Below are 23,076 nucleotides of genomic sequence, written 5' to 3'. Positions count from 1 at the left end.
TGCCCCATGGCTTGTGGTTGTTTTTTCACTGCCTTTATCTTTTTGTGTTTTGCTTGTATGCGACTACTCCATGAGGATAATATAAAAGGGGAAAATGTTGTCTCCTCTAAGAATTAAAGGGTCGGGTGGGGATTTATCTACTTCAATAATTTCTTCAACTCTTTCTGATGATTGCGATATTCTAACCATTTTGCGTCTTTAACTAACAATTATACTTTCATAAATAAGGGTCTCGGTGGTGATTCGCATCCTTCTAACCCTCCTTGATTTGGTGAGAAGAAATTCCGCATTCGCATTTGTGAGACTAGTTAATAGTTAAGAGTAGAAATTAAGAAACTAATAAGAACCTTAAGTCTTGAATAATTGCATTCAAAGGAATTATATCGTTGTAAAACTGAGCATGTAAGAAGTGGCATTACGAAGATGCCTATACTTCCTCTAATATAACTCTAAGTGTTAATTTTCCAAAGCTCTTATTTTTTTTTGTGCATTATTGAAACTATCTAGATTGTCCTGTACCTAGGGTTATGTTAGATTAGAGTAGAGATGAAAGAGATGAAGCAGTTGATAGTGATCTATTAACCAAAACCTAGGTAAATAACCATTTAGTAGAAACTCCATGAACATTTATTCCTCCCATTAGCTTATCACACTCTCGCTGGGCTTATCATTTGACGTTAAGGCATTTCCATTCATCTAAGAAAAACTTCTGTTTGAACCAATTGGTCACCCTGATTATGTAGTTAAGGGCAAGTCATTTAGTGACTCTTTTATTTGCCCTCAACGGATCTATCAAGTGAGAAGTAAGGCAAACAAGGAAGAAAAATAATTAATTGAAAAGTGTGGAATAAGAATTTTAGGACATTCACTAATGATTCTTATGGTACACAGATAGTTATAATCAAGAATTTCGAATTACGAAATTTCTAGGTATTATTCATTTAAGAAAGCTTGTCTAATATGGATGAGGATTTTGTCTTTTTCAAATTCTTGACTCGAATTTTATTTCATCAAACAGCATTTGTAATTGGAAGGCTATAAGTCTCCTCCAAAAATTAAAGCTTTCATTTGGTTTGTTGTGCTAAATAAAAATAATACTGATCAACTTCGTATGCACATTTAGGTGGCTTTTGAGGCTCTCTCTTTGATGTTATGGTTCTCTATTACAAAAATTCAGAAGACGCACCTTTCCTATTTTTTTAGTGTCTTTATGAATATTTCTTGAGAGGATTTTTCGTAAGCTTTTTTGGCTTTTTATTTTAGTTTAGGAGAGGACTGCATCGGGTTTTTCCCCTCCTTTTGATTGGATGCTGAATTGTAGCATTTATTTTTCAAAGGAGCCCCTTTGGTAGAGAGTAAGGACCAAGGCCCAATGATATGGCAAGAGTGGAATATTCATAGTTTTATGGCGTGTTATGAGTTGATGCCCTAACACAAGTATTCAATGGAAAAAATTAAATGAGTGCGGTGTTTTGGTTTAGCGCAGAAAAAATTAGTATTTGCCCTTCAGGGGAGTGTGCTTTAGTTTGGGTTTTTGAGAGCGAATTATTCTTCATAAGTACACGAAATGGAGAGATGAGGAAAATTTTGCCATGTGAATTTATTAATTTTTTGATATTCTTTTTTAAGTGGTTTTATTGAATAATTCTAGGTCCTTTTTGGGGAGACGTCCATTCTTTCTTACGTAATGGTCCACTTCCTAATGAATGATGAAGTTTTCTTTTCCTATAAGAAAAAAAGCCCAAAACAACTAACAAAGGGCTTACAATTATAAATAGTTAGAACCCTAAAAATACAACCTATTTCCAATTATTTAAAAAAAAGCATAACTGTTTTTTTTTTTTTAAAAAAAAAGTTTTTGCATAAGCTTTTACAATTTTCTAACTTTGTACTAATTATAACCATAAAACACATGATGAAATGACTGAATCAAAACTATAATAAGACAAATATAAAAGAAAATTTCACATTTCAAGAAGTCCTATTTTCAAATGCTCGATCATTTCGAATTCCTTTGAAGCCCATCAAGGGCCTAAAAACCAATATGTAATAAGATTCACTAAGAATTGATAACTAATCCTAATAGTAATAATTATTATGCTGATTAGTAGTAGCAATAATTCTTTGAATACTAGTAATGATAATAAATACTTTTTGGTGGTTTTGTGTGACATTTTTTAATTGTAAAAAATAAATTTAAAACATAATGATGGTGTGGATGATGATTAGAGGACTAAATTGCGTTAAGTGGAACCAAATAAAGTCAAGTCAAATGGATCTTCTATTTTCCATTTTAGACGAGCCAAGAGAGGGTTTTTGTAGCCCCTCTAGGCTTTGACTACAAAAGCCATCACCTGAGCGCCGTGCACAAACCTATTGGAGCGCCAATTTTTGGTCGCGCATTGAAATAACTAACTAGGCAAGACGTCATTATTAGAACCAATGCTTGGGTGTTAGATTTTCTTCACATACGGTATTTCTTAGTTTTAAGATATCTCATCTATTTGTTTCAATACCTTACCAAGATTAGAACATGCCATCTTGAACTTGGGAGGATGTTTTTGAAGGGGGGGATGAAGGATTGTTTGAAAAGAACTCAAATCCACAATGATTTCTTAAAGCCATTTTAGACTGATATACTACGTTGTGAAAACACAAACAATAAAGAAACAATCAACCCCGTCGAGTAAGCTAACAAACAATGTTTGATCATAGTACTAACAAAGTAGTTGACAAGAAGTTGAACATTGATTAGCAATCATGATTGATAAAGAAAAAATGTGCCAAAAGCTTAGCATTTCCATCTTATGCATCTGCATAAAATTCTTCTATTATGGACGAATGATTGTGGACATTTTCACCAAAGATGGGATTAGTCAAATATACTATAATCCAAAATGAGTATCGTCCTGAACTCTTAGTTGGGAGCATATGTGATTAAACTTATTTCTTTAGGCTCCGTTGAAGAGCCAAAATTGGTGGTTGGTTCAAACTATCAAATTATTCCTAGCGGGAAGAGCTTGGTAATGAAATGTACCAAGTAAATTTGCCTGGACCAACATTTGCTAGCTTGTCCTTGATATGGTTAAGCAAGTCTTAGTTCGGAATGGAAATAGAGGGCAAAATTGAGATTTTCAGCGAAAATAGTTGTTCCATTGCACATTGGATGAGAATCAAGTCATTGAATGAACTACACTTTCATCATAGCCCATGGACGCAAATAAATTGACATAGTCTAGAAGTTCCATGATCAAACACACGACAAGGATCTATGGCTTTATTAAGGATTAACAACGCCACTCCAAGTCGAATGAGATCGGCACGTTGACTTGAAGTCTTCAGCAACAATGTGTTGACCTATACATCCTTTATGGAAGCGACATGGGTACGAGTGGGTGCATGTAGTGTGACAAATTAGAGAGAGAAATATTTTTTAAACACACACTAACACAAGAGAGAGAGTAACTTCAATAATTCTTTTTGATAACATCTGTGTGACAAGTGCAGATTTGATGGCAGCAGGGCTCCAAGTGGGATAAATAGATTTAATAAGAGCAACAACGGCGATATATGAGGACAGGCCATAGAAGTTCCATATAGAACGTTAAAGTTTGTATAGGGAAAGGAAGAAGGTGACCAAGCAGCCAATATCTCAATTCCCGGAGCAGCAATGTCAGGCTAACCAAATACATACCTGCATTAGTTAATGATCAATTGAAATAAAATATGTAAAAAATATGTTATTACCTTCACACAGCATGAGAAAGAGAAACTAGGTCCTCGTGAAGAGAAGCTTGCTACTTCAGGGGCAATTTGTTTCCCTATTGTTGTCGTTGTGGGACTATCTTGACTTAGGGTATCTATAGCATAAAATCCATTAGTAAGGGTCACTTAAACAAGCAAGTTAATTACGACACTAGGTTTTGAAAGGACGAGGCATTTCGAAATTATAAGACTTATGAAATCATGAACCACATGCATCCTAGTTATAGGATGAATGTTTGTGCACACCATTTTTTTTTTCCTTTAAAAAGGCACTTCAATATCATTTACTTCGTTCATAATATAACCTATGATCTATCTGGTCCAAATTTAGTTAGTATTTAAGATACCAGATCAATTTGATCTGATAACGAAAATTCTGTCTCATTTAACTTGTATAAAATAAAATCTATTAGAACAAAAGATATACGCTCACACACATAATCATATCGATTGATGCAAGAAATACATCTTGTAGAAGTATTGTTTTTATTTATAGCAATATAATCACAACAAAATATAATTACTTTGTTTTGAAAGATGCGTCATGTATGCTGGATGATTAGCAATTAGATAACATAAAACAATTCATCCACCTTATGAAATTTTATAGCGTCTTATCCTGCAATTTAGTGTACTTAGACAAGAATGAACACTTTAGATATTAAATAAAACCATGATCAATCCATTCAAAATTTTTAGTTGGAGAGGATACTAGTTAAGCCCATTTTAGTAAAATAAAAACATCATTTGGACAATCATGCATTTAGTTTAAGGACTATTATTCAAGATGCATACTAATTACTTTTAATTTATACAATTCAACCTTTGATTAGGTGTTGGTTGGGTGGTTTGGTTCATAGAATCTTTATAAGATCATGTGAAATTAATGGCGCATTTTGTTCAATTGTTTATTTTGGGTTCGAAGGTGATGTGATGGTAACATAACATTTTTAAAATTCAATTTATAACATATTACAATTAAATAATATAAAATTATATATATATATATATATATATATATTTAACTCAATGCTATTTTTCTTCTAAAAATTTATGTGCAATGCAAGTGTGTGTGTAGTGATGTAAATACAAAAGCTTTTTGGAGAAACTAGATCGCAATAGTGGAATTTGAGTAATGACCCCATGGCTTTAGGTCCTACTGGCATGAAACAAAAATTCAAAACCATTGATACATTATTTAGTTGTGATGCAGATCTTCAATTGTCTACCAACAACCAAACTGTATTATAGATGGCACTAAAGAATGGATAAAAACACTAAGATAGTGTTTGGAAGCATGAATTTCGGATCTTAAATTTGAATTTGAATAGATTTGAAAAACTTTCAATACAATTTTATAATACATTTTATTCAAATCCAAGGCATCTCAAAGCATAAGGTAAGAGTCCATTTGGATAAAAAATTTTAATTAGAGAAAGGAAATGAAAGGACAATAAGGAGGAAATTTATTTATTTATTTTTTGTATGTTTTTTTTTTTTTTTTTTTACTTTTTCTTGATAACCAAACATGATAGTGTGAATTTTTTGATATTTTCCTTTCTCTAATATATTTCGAGTTTTAAATGGAATGTAAAAGTCAACACTCTCTAAATGCTATTTGATAATTAAATATGAAAATGTGAATTTAAAAAAAAAATATTTTTTCGCAATATTTTTACGAGTTTCAAATAGAGTCTAAAAGCTAACTCTTTTTAAATGCTATGTTACCTGTTTAATACAACGTATAATCAAAAAGATGTTCGTATTGTGTAGTCCACTTGAACAACTGGAAATCGTTCGGATGGTGCAATTTCTTTTGTGGGTGCTTGGGCAAAGATGAGACCGACTCCCCCTGCTCTATATACAGTAAACTGTGCGGTATACACTAAACTTTGAGATTGAGTTTGAAAACAGAGAGAACGACCTTTCCTCTTGTTCGTGTGGCATTCAAGGAGCCAATTTGACAGCTTCTATTAACAATTAATAAACATTGCGAATTTGAGTTTCTTAACATAGTTACATTTCAAAAAGAAACAAAGGGAAAGGATGGTTCATATTGACTGTGATGGTAAAAATAAATTAATGGAGAGTTGTATTACTTGGCATCATCCGAGCTTGCGCCAATTGATGCAAGACCCTCTCCATACCTAAGAGGATAGAAGTTGTTCACATTTTCCCATGTATTTAAAGCTTGGCCCTACAAAAAGTTATTCCACAGTAGTGTGCTATTTAAAGAACATACTTCAAAAAATGGACATAATAACTTGAAACATTGGCATATGATATAGGCAAGGATACAATTTTTCTAATTATTTGTGTTTTTCTATGTATTAAGTTCAGCATTATATTACCTAGTTGTGAATCTCATGTTCAATGGCTTATTCAAAGCAGGATAATAAATTACCAAGAAGAAACTTAGATTGCTTATTATAATGCAGTAATTTTGAAGTTTTGAATAGAATTTGGAATCACAAGTTGGTTGACATGTAAACTTTAATCGAAGGGAGTAAAATATGAGTATTGTGATTTTCGAAATGAGATGGGATGAACACATGCATTTCCCTTAATAGTTGCAGACACTAAAAGAAATTAGGGATGCTTTTACGAAAGGAGCATGAAAACAAACCATGTTGGATCAATCAACCAAGAATTTGAGTTGACGGATATGAAGTAGCATGGAATCAAATTACATTATCCGATTTAATTTGAACCAACACATATATAGATATTGTTATGCTTTGTTGTTCTATTCTTTTATTAGCATTCACAGCTAGACCTAAGGCTTAGGCTACTTCTTGTAAAATGAACTAAAAATATGTTTCTGCAGTTCAAGGAGTAAAAGTACCACGAACGTTTGATTGTTCCCAAGTGTGATCGAAGTGGGGAAAGATCTATCAATGGTGCAAGCAGCAACACAGATGAGCCATGGAGCAGTATTCTGAACTGTTTGAGCGAAAGGGCCGTCATTCCCGGCAGCGCAGACTACAGAAATTCCTTTTGCTGCAGCGTGAAAGGAGCCGATAGAGATAGCATCCACAATATAAGGTCGAAATGGGATTACTAATCCAATAGATACTGAAACAACATCCACTCCATCATAAATAGCATCATCAAAAGCAGCAAGAATATCAGCTTCAGCGCAATGGTTATCAGTGCTCCAACAAGTTTTGTAAATAGCTAGGCACGCTGATGGGGCACCTCCTCTTGCCAATCCTTGAGCTAGTCCTAGAAAACTTGCATTTTGTACGAAAGCCCCTGCTGCAGTAGAGGCTACATGAGTGCAATGCCCATTTTGGTCTCGTGGAGATAAAAGATCACCCCAACCAGTTGAGTTCACGTTTTCATATTGTGCTTCGTACCCTTTAATGTACCGACGTGCGCCAATAATTTTTCTGTTAGTAGGGTCGTAACATTGTGTTAATACATTCCATCGGAATACAAGAATGAGCTCTCGCTATGCAAGAGGTAGAAAAATAGGCTATAAAAGCATCATCAAATTAAAATGACTCACTATATATTCTATGTAATTTCATAATATTTTAGCAAAATTTGATGTTACAACATTACAAGGAGAAATTGGATGCTCGACGCCTGTAACAATTAAAATGACTAAGTTTCGAAGGCAACAATGTGGGCTAAAATTTTTTTATACCACAAAATGATCTTCAAGGTGCAGAATTAAAACGAGGAGGAAGTTATACCAGCAATGTATTTTTAAATAGAAATAATGGAACATTGATTTTTGGGTCTCCACCTTAATGTTCGAGTTTACTAAAAGTGAAGAAAATGGCGTGTAAAGTAGTAAAGAATGCTAAATTAAGGATGAATAATGTGAAAAAATTTAACCTATTACAATTTGAAAGATTGAATTTTTCGCCTTCTTGACATGTCCCTTTCCAATGGGATGGGATCGGTCCCATGTCCTCATCATTGAAACTTTCAGATTCAGGCCAATTTCCTATACAATAACAATTGAGTGCAAGAACACAAAAGTGCATATGAATAAGTAAAATTTCCATAACTTGACTTGCGTATGGTGTTTTTAGTACTTACCAGTATCAAGGATGCCAATAATTGATCCGTTTCCATTATGACTCTTATTAAATATTCCACTTGCTACTTGGGGTTTTCCTTGTAAAAAATCCCAGCTTCTAGTTGTGTGGAGAGACAAAATTCTACTCGAAAATACACCAAGAACTTCAGGAAAACCTGTATTTTTATTTGTTAATAAGGTATATGAATTATAAGTAATACTTATTATTGCATCTTATTCATGTGCAATATCACATTAAGAAGAAAATCACATTTTTCTCCAAATACACATTACCTGAAATATTGTTGGCTTGAGACTCAGATAACATTGCAGCAAATCCTGAAAACCCATACTTGTAGCTATATAACATTGATTTCATGGCTTCTTCTTTGCTATCAAATAAAATTACAAACAATTACATTTTTTCATGAATAAATATTTAATTATTTGGATAATTTATATAAAAAAATCAGCAAAAATGAATGCCGTGCAAGTGACAATTCTTTTAAATAAATCCCAAGGAGAAAATGAGAAAGGGACCTAGGTAGTTTAAACAAAAGAAAATAGTGCAAAATTTAAAAGCGAAAACAAAATTGTCATCTCTTTTACTACCATCTGTTAGCCTTAAGGTTTCATTAACTTGATTTTGGTAATAAGAAACTATTGTGTACTAATAACTTTGTACTTAAGTTGTTTTCTATAGTATTAAGCTATTGAAGTTGAAGAAACAATAGAGGTTTTGAAGAGTTAAAGCTTTATTTGTTTGTATTGTCATTCTCTCAATTGTATTGTACTTCAATTTATAAAACTATATGAATATAGAAGTCATAGCACTAATGAACTTAGAATGGAGAATTACTGGAACAAAAGGATGACTAAACCTGACCTTGGGATAGGGGCAATTGATTGGTCATAGGGAGCATTCAATTGGTCTAGGTAGAAGTTATAAGTGGTTGATTGGCCCCTAAAAGCGGTTGAATGATATGGCAAACTTTGCCTGCAACAATTAGTTTTTCCTATCTAACGGCTAGTAAGTGGTTAGCTGGGTCCAATAAGCACTTGAACGTTTTGAGTAGCAAAAATGCTCCAAGGGGTTGAAAGGGACTAGTTTTTCTCTACTCTCTATAATACACCCTTTAAAGGTTAGAGAACGTTAAAGATACATGTTGAATATCAAAGTGCTTTTACTTTCAATTATCTCTTAGTCTCTCTTTGTGTTATAAATTACTCATTCTTGAAAGAAACTTTAGAAAACTCTTGAGCATTAATCTTGCATATTCTTTGAGAGTTTCTTATGTGAGCTTAAGTTTATAAATTATTCCTTATGAAGAAATTTTTTCTTGTAAACTTTCTTGTATTTGGTTCCTTGGTCTTCTAAAAATAAGGATTGTAATTTGCTTGGCTTGTCTTCAAAAAATAAGGGGTTGTATTAGTTTCCTTAGTCTCTGTTAAAATAAAGGGAATGCTAGAACCTCAAGACAGTTGACACTGAGAGAGTGGACGTAAGTGAGGATAGCGGAACCACTATAAAAGGAGTTTTCAATTTCCCTTTCCTTCTCTTTTTGAATTGTTTTGACATTGTGTATTTTTCTTGGTTTCTTTTGTATCAAACATTTAATTTTATTAAATTCAATTTACCCCATCTTAGGTTGCCACTTCCATCAACAATTGGTATCAGAGTAAGGGCTCTTCTTTTAAATTTTGACTTAACCGTCTTTGAATGATTTATGCCAATTGTCAACAATGGCATTGATGGATTCTCCATCATTTGACCTCCATTTTTTAATTGAGAAGACTTTGCCTATTGAAAAAATAAGATGACCATTTTTCTAAAATCTTTTAATTTTAAAATTTGGGATGTTATCCAAGATGGATCCACTCGCCTAGCCATTGTGGAGAATGGTGAGACCAAACCAAAACTTAAAAAATATGTGGAATGAAAATGAAAAATGCATGAGCGAAATAAACTCTAAAGTTATGAATATTTTACATTATGCATTAGATTACAGAGAATTTAATTGCATCATTGAATATATCTCTACTAATCAAATTTGGCGCACACTTCATGTAATCCATGAGGGAATCTCAAGGGCAAAATATTGAAGGATAAATATGTTTGTCATGAAATATGAAATGTTTGAAATGCATCAAAATAAGAAAATTAATGATATATTTACTAAGTTTGCTGATATAATTAATGCTCTAAAATCTCTTGACAAGAATTAGGCTAATTTTGTACTTGTGCAAAGAATACTTAGGTGCTTGTTAAAAAAGTGGGAGGCCAAGAAGACCACAATTGTAGAGTAAAAAGACCTACAAGAACTTCCTCTTGAGGAGTTATTTAGGTTTCTTCTTGTGCATAAAATGGAAGTAAAGAGGGTGATGGATACAAGAGACAAGAAGAAAACATTAGCACTTGCCTCAACAAAAGAAAAGGAAGAAGAGGAAGATGGCGATGAAGAAATAGTACTCATCACAAAAAAATTTAAAAGATTCATGAAAATGAAGAAGGATGAAAAAAATGAAAAAAAAAAAAAAAGCAAGAAAAAGTTACTTTTTATGAATGCAAGAAGTTGGGTCATCTTTGAATCAATTGCCTATATTTCAAGAAGGAAAATAGGAGGTTCAAGAAAAAGACTTTCAATGCCATTTGCTTCATGATTATTGAGGAGAAAGATGAGATAAACTCCTCCTCCTGGAATGAAAAAAAATTCAAGATGACTTGCTTAATATCCTTAAATTTGAGAATTAGTTTGAAAATGGTTCCTTTGAAAAATGAAACTTGGGCTTTTTAAAAAAATTCTTACAATTTCAAACCAATTGTTTTTACCTAAAGTTTCATCTTTAAATTGTTTGATATATTTATTTATATGACATTTTGGGCAAATATTCTGCTACTTAAAATATGATAATAATTTTTTTTTGAATTTTGATTCTTTTTTATTTACTTTGATAAACAAAAGTTTTGTCGAATGTTGAGAATGATTGAAAATATTTTATGTTGAAATGATTTTTTGCCAAACCGTATTTGAAATTTTGAATGCTTTGGTTTAGGGGGGAGCTTGCTCAATTTGAATAACATATTTTGATTTTATAACTAATTATCATTGAGCATAATGAGTTGTAGATTTTGAAAATTTTAAATGAAAGACGAACTTAAATGAATAACTTAAACGAAGAAGTTGATCTCTCTATGAACCTTATTTTTTCGATTGGACTTTCAAGCAAAGTGGATGAGATCGCTGAAATCTTAAATTGTAAATTAGGCCCATTTCCTACTTCATACTTAGGTCTCCCACTGGCGGTCAAAGCAAGCTTTTCTCATGTATGGGATCCGATTATTTAAAAATGGAGTAGACATTGCCTACATAGAAATCAAAATTTCTCTTAATGGGAGGTGGGTTGACTCTTATCAGTTCAGTTCTTTCCAATCAAACTGCATATTTCTTGTCCATTTTTCCCTTGCCAAAGAAAGTTGTCTATGCAAAGGAATTTTTTATGGAAAGGAAGGAGGAAAATTCAAATACCCACTCATGAACTAGAAATTAGTTTCAAAGCCTAAATCCAGGGTGGGTTGGGTATTAAAAATATGGAGCTCATGATTAAAGATATAATGGGAAAATGGTTGTGGAGATTTAGCAGGGAAGACAAGGCACTTCGGAAATCGGTGCTTTGTGTTAAATACTGGTATGATAAAGTTAAGTGGTCTCCAACCATGCCTTCAAGTAGCTTTGGTTGGGGATTGTCGAAGTACATAGTTAGATTGAAGGATACAATTTGGGATTGCGTATCAATCAAAATTGGAGACAGAGGTAAAATAAAATTTTGATAGGACAAGTGGGCCACTAAATCAACCCTCCAAGAACTTTTTCTTAAATATTTTTCTCTTGGCCAGTCGAAAGGAGGTTAGAGTGATAGAAATTGTGAGTACCTCCAACAGTAACTCCTTTTGGGACTTATCTTTTGTTAGATAAGTTAGAGGCAAGGAAGTCAAACAATTGTTTGAGCTCTTTGTTGTGCCGGGCACCCCACTTGTGCCAAACACCAATACTACAACTATTACTATTGAATATATAAGAAATTAAAGTAATGCAGAAACTAATAATAAAACAATAAAAAGATCAAGATAAGAAATTTATGAGGTTCGGTATAGAATTACTTACGTCCTCGGGCACCGATGATCAATCCACTACTTCTTGATAAAGTACAACTTTGAGGTGTGTTTTACAAATGAAGAGTTGAGCTCTTTATATAGCTTCAACCTCAAGTCCAAAAAACACTCATCTCCAATGTGGGACAAATAATATAAAAAATTCAAAATAACCTTTTATACTAATGTGGAACTATTCTACCAATATGGGACAAAAAAACAACAAATCTCCACCTTGACAATAAATTCAACAAAATTTTCAGTCACCAACATTTTCTGGAGTTCCACATCATTGGCGCCTTCCAAAATTATTCAAACTTGCAGGATATTGATAAAGTCCAAACAATGTTTGAACTTGATTGTTGTCACAATCTTGGTCAACATATATGCTGGATTTTCAGTTGTAGCAATCTTCTGAAGAAGTATATTGCTTCCATCAATAATATCCCGTATAAAATGAAGCCGAACGTCTATATGCTTCGTTCGTGCATGGTAGACTTGGTTCTTTGTCAAATGAATAGCATTCTGGCTATCACAGAACACAACAATGTGCTTCTGAACAACTCCCAAATTTTCAAGTAAACACTACAACCAAATAGCTTCCTTAACAGCCTCTGAAGCTGCGATGTACTCTGCTTCTATTGTAGACAAGACAATGGTAGACTGTAAGGTAGACCTCCAACTCACTGGACCATTAGAAAATGTAAAAATATATCCAGTAGTTGATCGATGTTTATCCAAATCACCTGCAAAATCAGAATCCACATATCCAACAACACGTTGATCAATAGTATTATTTTTTTCAAATACTATACCAATATCAATCGTATTCATAATATATCTCAAAATCCATTTCACAGCTTACCAATGTCCTTTACCCGAATAATGCATATACCTGCTCACCATACTAACAGCTTGTGAAATATCAGGTCTAGTACAAACCATTGCATACATCAGACTACCAACAACACTTGCATAAGGAACTTGTGACATGTACTTACGTCCCTCATCTGATTTAGGAGATAAAGCAGCACTAAGTTTGAAATGAGAAGCAAGAGGAGTGCTTACTGGTTTTGACTGTTCATACATGCCAAAACTCTGTACTACCTTCTTCAAATACTGTTTCTAAGACAAACTAACTCTTCCACTCATTCTGTCTCTGCAAATCTCCATACCAAGTATCTTCTTTGCTTCACCAAGATCTTTTATCTCAAACTCTTGATTTAACTAACTTTTCAACTTGTTGATTTCTTCCCTATTCTTTGAAGCTATTAACATATCATCAACATACAAGAGTAAATGTAGTAAAGGAAAAAAAATATATATAATAATAATAATAATAAAATAATAAAATAATAAAATAAAATAAATTAATTAAATTAATAAGTAAAATGAACAGTATGATAAGGAACAAATATATATATATATATATATATATATAAATATTAAAGCATGTATATATATATATATGTGTGTGTGTGTGTGTGTGTGTATATATATATATATATATATAAAAGGTATGAAAGCTTCTTAAAGAAGCTTTACTTTACTTTATTTTATTTAAGGTTTATTATATATATATATATATATATATATATATATATATTATTAAATTAGCACAAGCTTCTTTAAGAAGCTTTGGAAATCAAATTTTGGATATTTTTTTGGAAGTGCTCTCTCTCTCTCTCTCTCTCTCTCTCCTACGACTCTCTCTCTTCGATTCCGGGCTAGTTTTACGCCGGATCGACAAACCGAAACCACCACGACGCTCCTGGCGAAGTTCTCTACAAGTCTACCGGAACGGATCGTCAGGAAAACGAAGTTGGATTTCATCCCAAATCCAAGGTAAGACTTTATATTCAATATTTGGATTTTTGACAGTTGAAGAAAGTAATATACGCGTAAAAATACTGAACTTTAATACTGGAAATTTTCAGTTCCAGGGTATTGATTGGGAACGTTGGGAATCATCCCTAAGTTGAGGTATGACTTTTTAAGTCGAATTTGACTTAGTGGTAGTTATAGAAAATATTGTACGTACGAAAATACTAAACTTTAATTCTGCGAGTTTTCATTTTCAGGGTATTGAGTTGAGAACCTTGTGGGTACGGGAAAGATTTTTTTAGGGGCTTTTCAGGAATCAGGTAAGGGGATAAACTAAGCTAGTTTTGTTTTGAGAAAATGTATATATATATATATATATATATATATATATATATAGCATCTGGTTTCAGGAAAAATAAATATATTTATATATATGATTTATATTTGGAAAATACTGTTTAAATGATGATATGTTGAATACGTAGAAAATTTGTTTAGTGTGGCATGAGTATAAAAATGTTGTGAAATACTGTTTTTTTTGGAATGGGGACGATATGGATTTCTATGATGGACAACCGGCGTACGGGCCGAGATATTTTTATATGTATATGTGATTTGCCGGCGTATGGGCCGTGCTATGTGGATGAGATTTGCCGGCGTACGGGCCGTGCTATGTGATTTGCCAGCGTACGGACTGTGTTATGTGATTTGCCAGCGTACGGGCTGTGCTATGTGATTTGCCGGCGTACGGGCCATGCTATGTGGTTTGCCAGCGTACGGGCTGTGCTATGTGATTTGCCGGTGTATGGGCCGTGCTATGTTAAAATGTGTAATACCGGCGTACGGGCCGATGATTTTCATGATACACGTATGTATGTAAAATGATATGATTGATGTGAAAATAAATGATATGAGATATTTATGTATCACGGTTTTAGTATATGTATATGATATCAGAACCTGGTTGGTTTGGTCTAGGCTAGCACTTGCACGGTACCGTTGCTATGTGTCCATGGTCCTCGTGATCATGATATCTGTGTTAACGCCGCTGTACGGAGTGGTGTGAGATTGGATGGTTGATGTGGTTATTTTCAAGAAGTGTGCTGTTATTGCCCCTGGTGTACGGACCAGTCTGGGTGTAGACACCCTATTTTTGCCCTAGCCAAATAGAACAATGGGTCCCCTCTTATTTTCATTATTATTATTATTACTATTATTATTATTTTTCATTAGTATTATTATTATTACTTATTTTTACTTCTATTTTATTATCATTATTATTAGTATTTTTTATTACTATTATTACTATTATTTTATTTATTTATTATTATTATTATTATTATTATTTTTCATTAGTATTATTATTATTACTTTTATTTTTATTTATATTGTTTATTATTTTCATTATTATTGACATTATTTTTAATATTAGTATTTTTACTATTATTATTATTATTTATTTATTACTATTATTTTATTATTATTATTATTTTTACCTTATTATTATTATTATTATTATCGTTATTTATTTATTTATTTATTTTTATTTTTTTTTTGTTATTATTATTTTTGTTAACATTTTTAGTATTTATTATTATTATTTTACTATCATTATTATTATTTTTATATTATTATTTCTTTATTTATTTATTTGTTATTACTATTATTATTATTTTGCTATCATTATTATTTTTTATACTATTATTATTTATTTATGTATTTTTGTTATTACTATTTTGCTATTATTATTATTTTGCTATACTTATTATTATTATTATTATTATTATTATTATTATTATTATTATTATTTCCTTATAAACATAATAGTAGTATATATTATTTCCAAAAAAAGAAAAATACCAAAAACTGAAAAAGGAATTTTTTTTTTTTTAGGGTTTGTTTTTCAAATTCTTCTTTTTATAAGAAGGAGGCAGCGCACAAGACAGAGGGGGCACTGCACAGAGGCCAAAAAGGAAAAAAAAAAAAAAGACCTAAACTTCTCTATCTCTCTCGCTGCAACAGCAGCACGGCTCCCTGCCCTCGCTCCCTTTTCCTCTCACCTTCATCTTCCCAACCTCCATCACCATCTCCAACCTCCTCCACACCAGCAGGTCACACCCGGCCACCCTCCGGTCTGCACCTGCAGAAGACCATCCTAAGACTTCCTGCAGCACCGCAGCCCCTACCAGTTGGCCGAGCATCACTGCAACTCTTGGCCAGATTCAGGACTGCCACAGAGACCCTCCTATCACTCCAGCCTCCATTCGACGCCCCAACCACCAGCTGCAACTTGAGTGCATCACACTAGCAGCAGAGGGCCAGCCGCTTTCCCACGCCACCACAGCAGACCACCCGGGAGCATCACCACGCACAGCCGTGAACAGGATTACCCAGCGCCTCCAACAATCCTCACTGCTCTTCTGCAGCCGCAAGGACCACCAGACCAGCAGATAGCCACCAGTTAGCCGAGAAGAACAGCTCCAGGAAATCACCAGTCAACTCCAAACCCTCGGCCAGCCCTTGGCTTCCTCCGCTCTGCAACACAGCCGAGTCTTCCGGCCATCCCTGCAACACAAGAACCCCCCGGTGAGTCCCCCTTTGCCTCCTGTTTCTGCTGCACACACTACAACACTGTTCGGCCATACACACACTGCACACACACACACACTGCACACACAGTAAAACACACACGTTCACCTGTATTTTTATTTATTTATTTATCTTTCTTTTTCTTTCATATTTGGTTTATTTTTCTGTTTTGATTCATTTGGATGTCCGGGTTCTCATTGTACATGCAGGAAGTGTGCTTAGGTTTTTGTTATATATATAGCATGATTACCATTCATTCTATAGGATTTTTATATTTATTTTAATATTTAATATCCACGGGTAAATTTATTTTCTTTTTTAGGGTTAATTGTTTTATTATTATTGTTGTAAATATTTTATTGCAGGAATTTGTTTTAATATTGAAAGTTTAAATTTTGATTATATTTGTTATATGTATTAAGTGATTAATAATGTTATGGAAGGACTTTTAATGTTGTAACTTTAGTATATAATATCCAGGTTTATATATTTGTAGCATTCATTCTAAATACTAATTGGTTTATTTTGTTTTTGTAGGATTCCTTTTTGTTTGATTGGGTCTCAAGCGTCAAAATTTTGAATTTTCTAGTCATCTTTTTTTTTTTTTTTTTATATTATTATTATTTTCATTATTAAAGTTTCTTATTATTGTTATGTATTTGTTATATTTATTATGTAGATTGTTTCATTATTATATGCTATTATTGCGTTTATTATGTAGATCGTTTCATTATTATGTTTAAGTTTATATAGTTGATTTGCATATATTATATATTGGTTACGGTTAGTATGTTGATACATCTAGTAATCTTGTGTTTAGTATTTTAGTGTATTTGGCATGTTAGTTTTAAGGTAGGTTCAATATTAGAATGGATATTACATATTATATATTTATTACTATCATATTTGTAGTATTTTAATGTACACAATATCATTTATCTTGGTAACCTTAGTATTTTGGGATCATGTTATTATATTGTATATTAGGGTATATTTAAAATTGCTGCATTACTACTATATATTCTTAACATTGTATATCATTTATTATATTCTCATATTTTGATTTATTGTATCTTGATGTATTTTAGGATTGAAATTGCTTCTATATAAATCGTATACTTAGGGTTTTTTTTTTTTTTTTTTTTTGTCATTATTGTACTCTCTTTGTATTTAATATTTGTATAGTTAAGGTTGCGTGTTAATTTTGGTTGCCATATTAAATAGGTAATTATTAATTTTAGAATTAACTTGTTTCCATAAATTCAATTATTTTCTTGCCTGTTTTAGTAGTTTACATATTTTAAATTCGATTTGTTTTCCTTAATTAATTGTTAGCATATGTATGTCTTGTGCATATCTTTGACCGCGTGTTAATATTAGGATAAATATCATATTATTTAAATATGTATATTGTTAGTTAATGATATTTAGTATTGTTACTGTTAATATTATTATTGTTACCATTATTGTCATTTATTATTATTATTATTATTATTATTATTATCATATCTATTACTACTATTAATATTAGTATCGTTATTAGTATTAGTATTATTTATTAACGTTATCATTCTTATCATTATTAATAATATTATCACTATTTTTAGTATTTTCTTTATTCAATCTTATACGTACTATGGTATATATTTTGATAAAATATTTTCTTGATTTTTAAATCCCTATGATTTTATTGCGGGGGTATGAGCCTTCGGGCATTACGTACCCTAAGCTCTGAGGGAATATATGTATATATATATATATATGTATATATTTATTTATTTTCCTATGTATTTATAAATTCATAAAAATGAGTAATGTAAAGATTTATTAGATTAACTTAGGGATAATTTTAAATTAATTAGGTACCGTTCTTAAGAACGGGCGCGTAGGGGGTGCTCATACCTTCCCCTCGCGTAACCGAACTCCCGACCCCAACTCTGGTATTGTAGACCAATTCTACCCCTAACGGGGTAGTAATCATGTGTTCTAACCGCACTAAAGGTTAGTGGCGACTCCGATAACCATGTTTTTCCATGAAAATAAAATTGATTTTAATTTCGCCGCCCGGGGCACACGCGCTCCCGGGACGTCGCGACAGCTTGGCGACTCCGCTGGGGACGTAGAGAGTCGAGCCATTAATTAATTGAAAATTATCCCAAGTTTAAATTTAATAAATCTTTTAATTACTCCTTATTTTGTAAATATAGTAATTTGTAAATAACTTTACTTAATTGTAAAAATTTTGCTTCCATAATTTACAAATAACCTTACTTAATTAAAAATATTTTGTTTCCTAATTGTGTGAATATTAATTGTAGATATTTTGTTTCTAAATATTCTGAATAGAGCATATTAATTGTAAGATATTTTGAATAAGTAGATATTTTGTATACTAGACGTAAATATTTTGTTTCCATATTTTTTTTTAGTATGTTAATTAAAAATATTTTGTTTCCTTATTATTTTTGTTTCCAAATTTGTTGAATAGACATATTAATTGCATATATTGTGTTTCCTTATCTTTTGAATATATATATTAATTGTAAATATCTTGTTTCCATATTGTTTATAGCATGTGAATAAATGTGGGGATAGTGAGATTAGGTTAAAAATTAAATTCACACACTTTCACGCTCTATACCCGAGCTTTCCTTACTAGGATTAGATAGGAGTGTAATAGCGTTTGTCCCCACGTGGCAGGGCTTGTGGGGACCCGCGAACCACTCCACTCAGTTTAAACTTTGTCCAAACCCCTTTTGGGTGAGGATGGAGGTTAGATTGGGAACCTGTTTTATATAGGGATTAGAGCCTACCCACACGTACTTGTCTATAGTCTTCCCTAACTAGGATAGAGCCATGAAGAACCCTATATATACGTACCTACCCTAGGTTGGGACAGGAGCCACATCCTTCTCCATGTATAGTGTGTTGTATATATGTTGTGAGATACTTTGTATTATACCATGTATTTGATATCAATTTAGACATGCATCCTACTTTGTCAATATTCTGAAAAAGCCCAATAATGAGACCAAGGCCCATCCTTTCAAAACATGAAGCACTTGGCCCAAGCATTTTAAAATATGGGTCGGCCCAATCCTTTTCAAATAAATCGGGCCCAATTCTTTAAAAACAAGCCTAGGCCCGACATTTTTCTAAGTGAAAACTCGGCCCATGCCTTATTTTCAAAAAGGGTCAAACCCAGATTTCAAAAGAGGGCTTCAACCCCATTGCCTAAAACTTCGGGCCAACATTTTTTCAAGTAATCCAAACCCAATTCCTTTTTAACTAAGGCCTCAGCCCATCATGAAATATGGGTCGACCCAACCCTTTTCAAATGACTCGGGCCCAATTCTTTAAAAACAAACCTAGGCCTGACATTTTCCTAAGCAAAAACTTGGCCCAGACATGATTTCCAAAGAGGGTCAAACCCAGATTTCCAAAAATGGGCTTAAGCCCTATCACTTAAAAATTCGAGCCAATATTTTTTTCAAATAATCCAAGCCCAATTCCTTTTCAATTAGGGCCTTAACCCATCATGAAATAACTCGAAGCCCATATTTTAAAATACTTGAGGCCCAAGTGCACACTAAAGTCCACAAGTCCACATGGAATGAATCCAATGGGTTGACTAGCCTGGGTCCACCCCAACCTCAGAACATAATTTGACCCTTTATAGAATCTGAGGTACATAGACCCTCATCAAGGAAATGAATGGGTAAGGGAGAAATTGAATTGAAACCGTAGCCCATCAATGATTATGTTAATCTTGATCCGTTTCATTAGTGGGATTTTTTTTTAAAATTCTGGCCAAGTAGTAATTTAGGACATCATATTCATGCATCTCATTTCATACATAGTCATGCACGATAGGCGGCATGCATGTTTATATCTTTGTTTGTATATGTAAGTGCACCATTTGCATCCATGCATAAACACCTATTACATACCCCAATCATGCATCAAAACACTTTCACTTATGTAGTACGTAATTGTGCATTCATGATTCTAAAGAGGAAACTTTTGGTTTTCAGTTCAAAGAGGTCGTTTGAGTGATATAAAGCAATAATTGAGACCACCACGCATCAGTACAATACCAGGAGAAGAGCGAGAGAAATGAGCGAACAATTGGAAAATAGAGTCCTGGGTCTAGAACAAGGACAAGAAGAGATAAATGACAAGATAAGTAAGGTTTTGGAACTACTGATGAACAAGGGAAAGGCAGTGCATGTTGATACTGAAGTAGATGTGGACCCCACTCATCCCCCTGGGTTCACCCCAGATCATGGACAAACATCAATTCCACCGCCTGGTGTCATGGGGGGTCCACCGCCAAATATGCCCCCTTTCATCCCTGCCATGCCAGCACAGGGGTTCCCAGTGGTAGGAACTCCTCCGTTAGTACCGTCTGATATGGGAATAAGCAAATCTGAGGCTGAGCGTCGCTGTGACGTGTTAGAAGAGCGTTTAAAAGCAATGGAAGGGTCTAATAATTTCGATTCAGTTAATCCAAATGACCTCTGCTTGGTGCCTAAAGTCACCCTGCCGCCAAAGTTCAAAATGCCAGACTTTGAAAAGTTTGACGGGACCCGGTGCCCTCGAACACATCTAGTGATGTACTGCCAAGCAATGGCCGCTTACTCGGATGATGAAAAACTAATGATGCATTGCTTTCAAAGCAGTTTGACAGGGTCTGCTATCCGTTGGTACATCCAACAAGATAAGGCTCGGGTCCGCACTTGGAAGGACTTGGCCAGTGCCTTTATCACTCACTATCGCCACGTGACGGAAATGGCACCTGATCGAATGACTCTTCAAGAAATGGAGAAGAAATCCACCGAAACATTCAGAGAATACGCTTATAGATGGAGGGATATGTCGATCCAAGTGGACCCCCCGGTGAGTGACCGAGAGGCTATCTCCTTGTTCATGAGCACATTAAAGGACCCCTACCGTACGCACCTTCGGGGAGCAACTCCCCATGATTTTATGGATATTGTGGCTGCGGGAGGAAGAATTGAAGGCGATATCAAGGCAGGCCTAGTCAAGGATAGCGGCATAGAAACTGGCTTAGGCAAAAGGTGGACTAATAGGAAGAAAGAGGAAGAGGCGCAAATGATACAGGGGCAGTTTAATTGGAATAATCAGTACACCAGAGGTGGGAACCAATGGCCCAAGAGAAACTTTGGTTTTGAGCCCATGGTAAATCAAATGGCGCGTACAGGCACCAGGCCTCAGATTGTTCACTCTGGTCCACCGAATCAACAAGCACAAGATAGGAATGTGACTAGAAACTTCCGAAGGGTGGACCCCATTCCCATGACATATGCCGAATTATTTCCTCAGCTGCGGGAAAAGGGGATGGTATCTGCAATCCCTGGGACGCCTGTTGCGAACCCTCCACCACAGTGGTATGACCCTGGGGTTCGCTGTGAGTACCATGCTAACTCTCCCGGCCATACTATTGACAGATGTTGGGCCTTCAAGCATAAGGTGCAGTCATTAAGAGATGCTGGATGGTTAGCATTCGATGACAAGCAACCGGGAGTCCAGGGGAATCCTTTGCCCAAACACGAGGAAGGAAGTGGTTAACATATCCAGGGGGTTCCCAAATCAATGAGGCTAAAGTGATGGAGTACCGAACTTTTGACTATCTAATCCTTTTCAATTAATGTTCTTTTGTTTCCCGTTGTTATTTGCTTTTTGTAATCCGTGGACGCTTGTGTCTCGGAATAGTTTCTACGTTTCAATAAAATGAGTTATGCATTTCATTATCTCACTTGCATCATGAGTCCAATTGCCAAAATTCTGTTTGCTTATGTTTCATGCCGGAATAGGGAAAGAAATATTGCCAGTGTTCATGAGCTAGAAAGAGATGTTAAAGGATGAAACAATCATTGAATTCAGACGTTATGAAGAAGCTTTACTTTCCAAGGAATTCAACGAGGTGGCCGCACTGTTTTGATAAATTAATCACCCATGCTTTGATCAAATGATGGATGGCCCTCTTTGGCCGGTCAGTTATCCCTAAAAAGAACCCAAACAATGATTTACCATTTGTTAACCAAATTGAGCCTGAATGTTAAACCAGCTTTTTCTTAAAAGTCAGATCACCAAGAATCCAACCTGGGTTTGGGTCCCTTAGCGTTTGGCAAATCATTTGAGACAATAGTCATTACCAAAAGGATGGCAGGCCATTATTTTGCTACCCAAAAGAAAGTAAAAAAAAAAAAAAAGAAATCCCTTGCAAACCCTGTTTGAGCCTGAAAGATTCATTTCTTGATTAACCCGTCAAAGGATCACACCCCACACTGGGGCAATTTTTTTAAAAGATTGGTCCCAATTGAAGTTCAAATGAAAATGAAGGCAAGATTCCTTTATAAAAGAAAAAGTGAAAGTTGCGGGAAAATAAGGAAAAGAAGATTAAAAGAAAAAAAAAAAAAAAAAAGAAAAGCAGGAGGAAGAAGAAAGAGAATAAGGGACTTACTACATATGTGATCTTTGACCAAATTACCCTTGATGAAATTGATGATTTTGAGCCTTATGTAACTCCTTTCTTCTTCAACCTATGCCCTTAGCCTACATTACAGCCCAAATGAAAGTCCTGACCAGATTGGTATACATTGTTGTCTTAAATGATTTGTCAGACTCAATGTTGAGTCTGAACTACGTAATGACCTGATCCTGAAAGGTACGTAGGCAGCTTGTTAAATAA

The 23,076-nt window shown here is 33.9% G+C and overlaps 1 pseudogene; it reads right to left on the bottom strand.

Moving 5' to 3' along the window:
* Positions 1-5,513: 5,513 nt before the first annotated feature.
* LOC131160976 (subtilisin-like protease SBT3.7) overlaps positions 5,514-23,076 on the bottom strand; it is a 40,966-nt pseudogene continuing 23,403 nt past the window's right edge.

The sequence above is a fragment of the Malania oleifera genome, chromosome 7 (assembly GCF_029873635.1).
Source record: "Malania oleifera isolate guangnan ecotype guangnan chromosome 7, ASM2987363v1, whole genome shotgun sequence".
Classification (NCBI taxonomy): domain Eukaryota; kingdom Viridiplantae; phylum Streptophyta; class Magnoliopsida; order Santalales; family Ximeniaceae; genus Malania; species Malania oleifera.
Note: the sequence above shows the minus strand (reverse complement) of the source record. Positions and strands in the feature narration are given on the sequence as shown.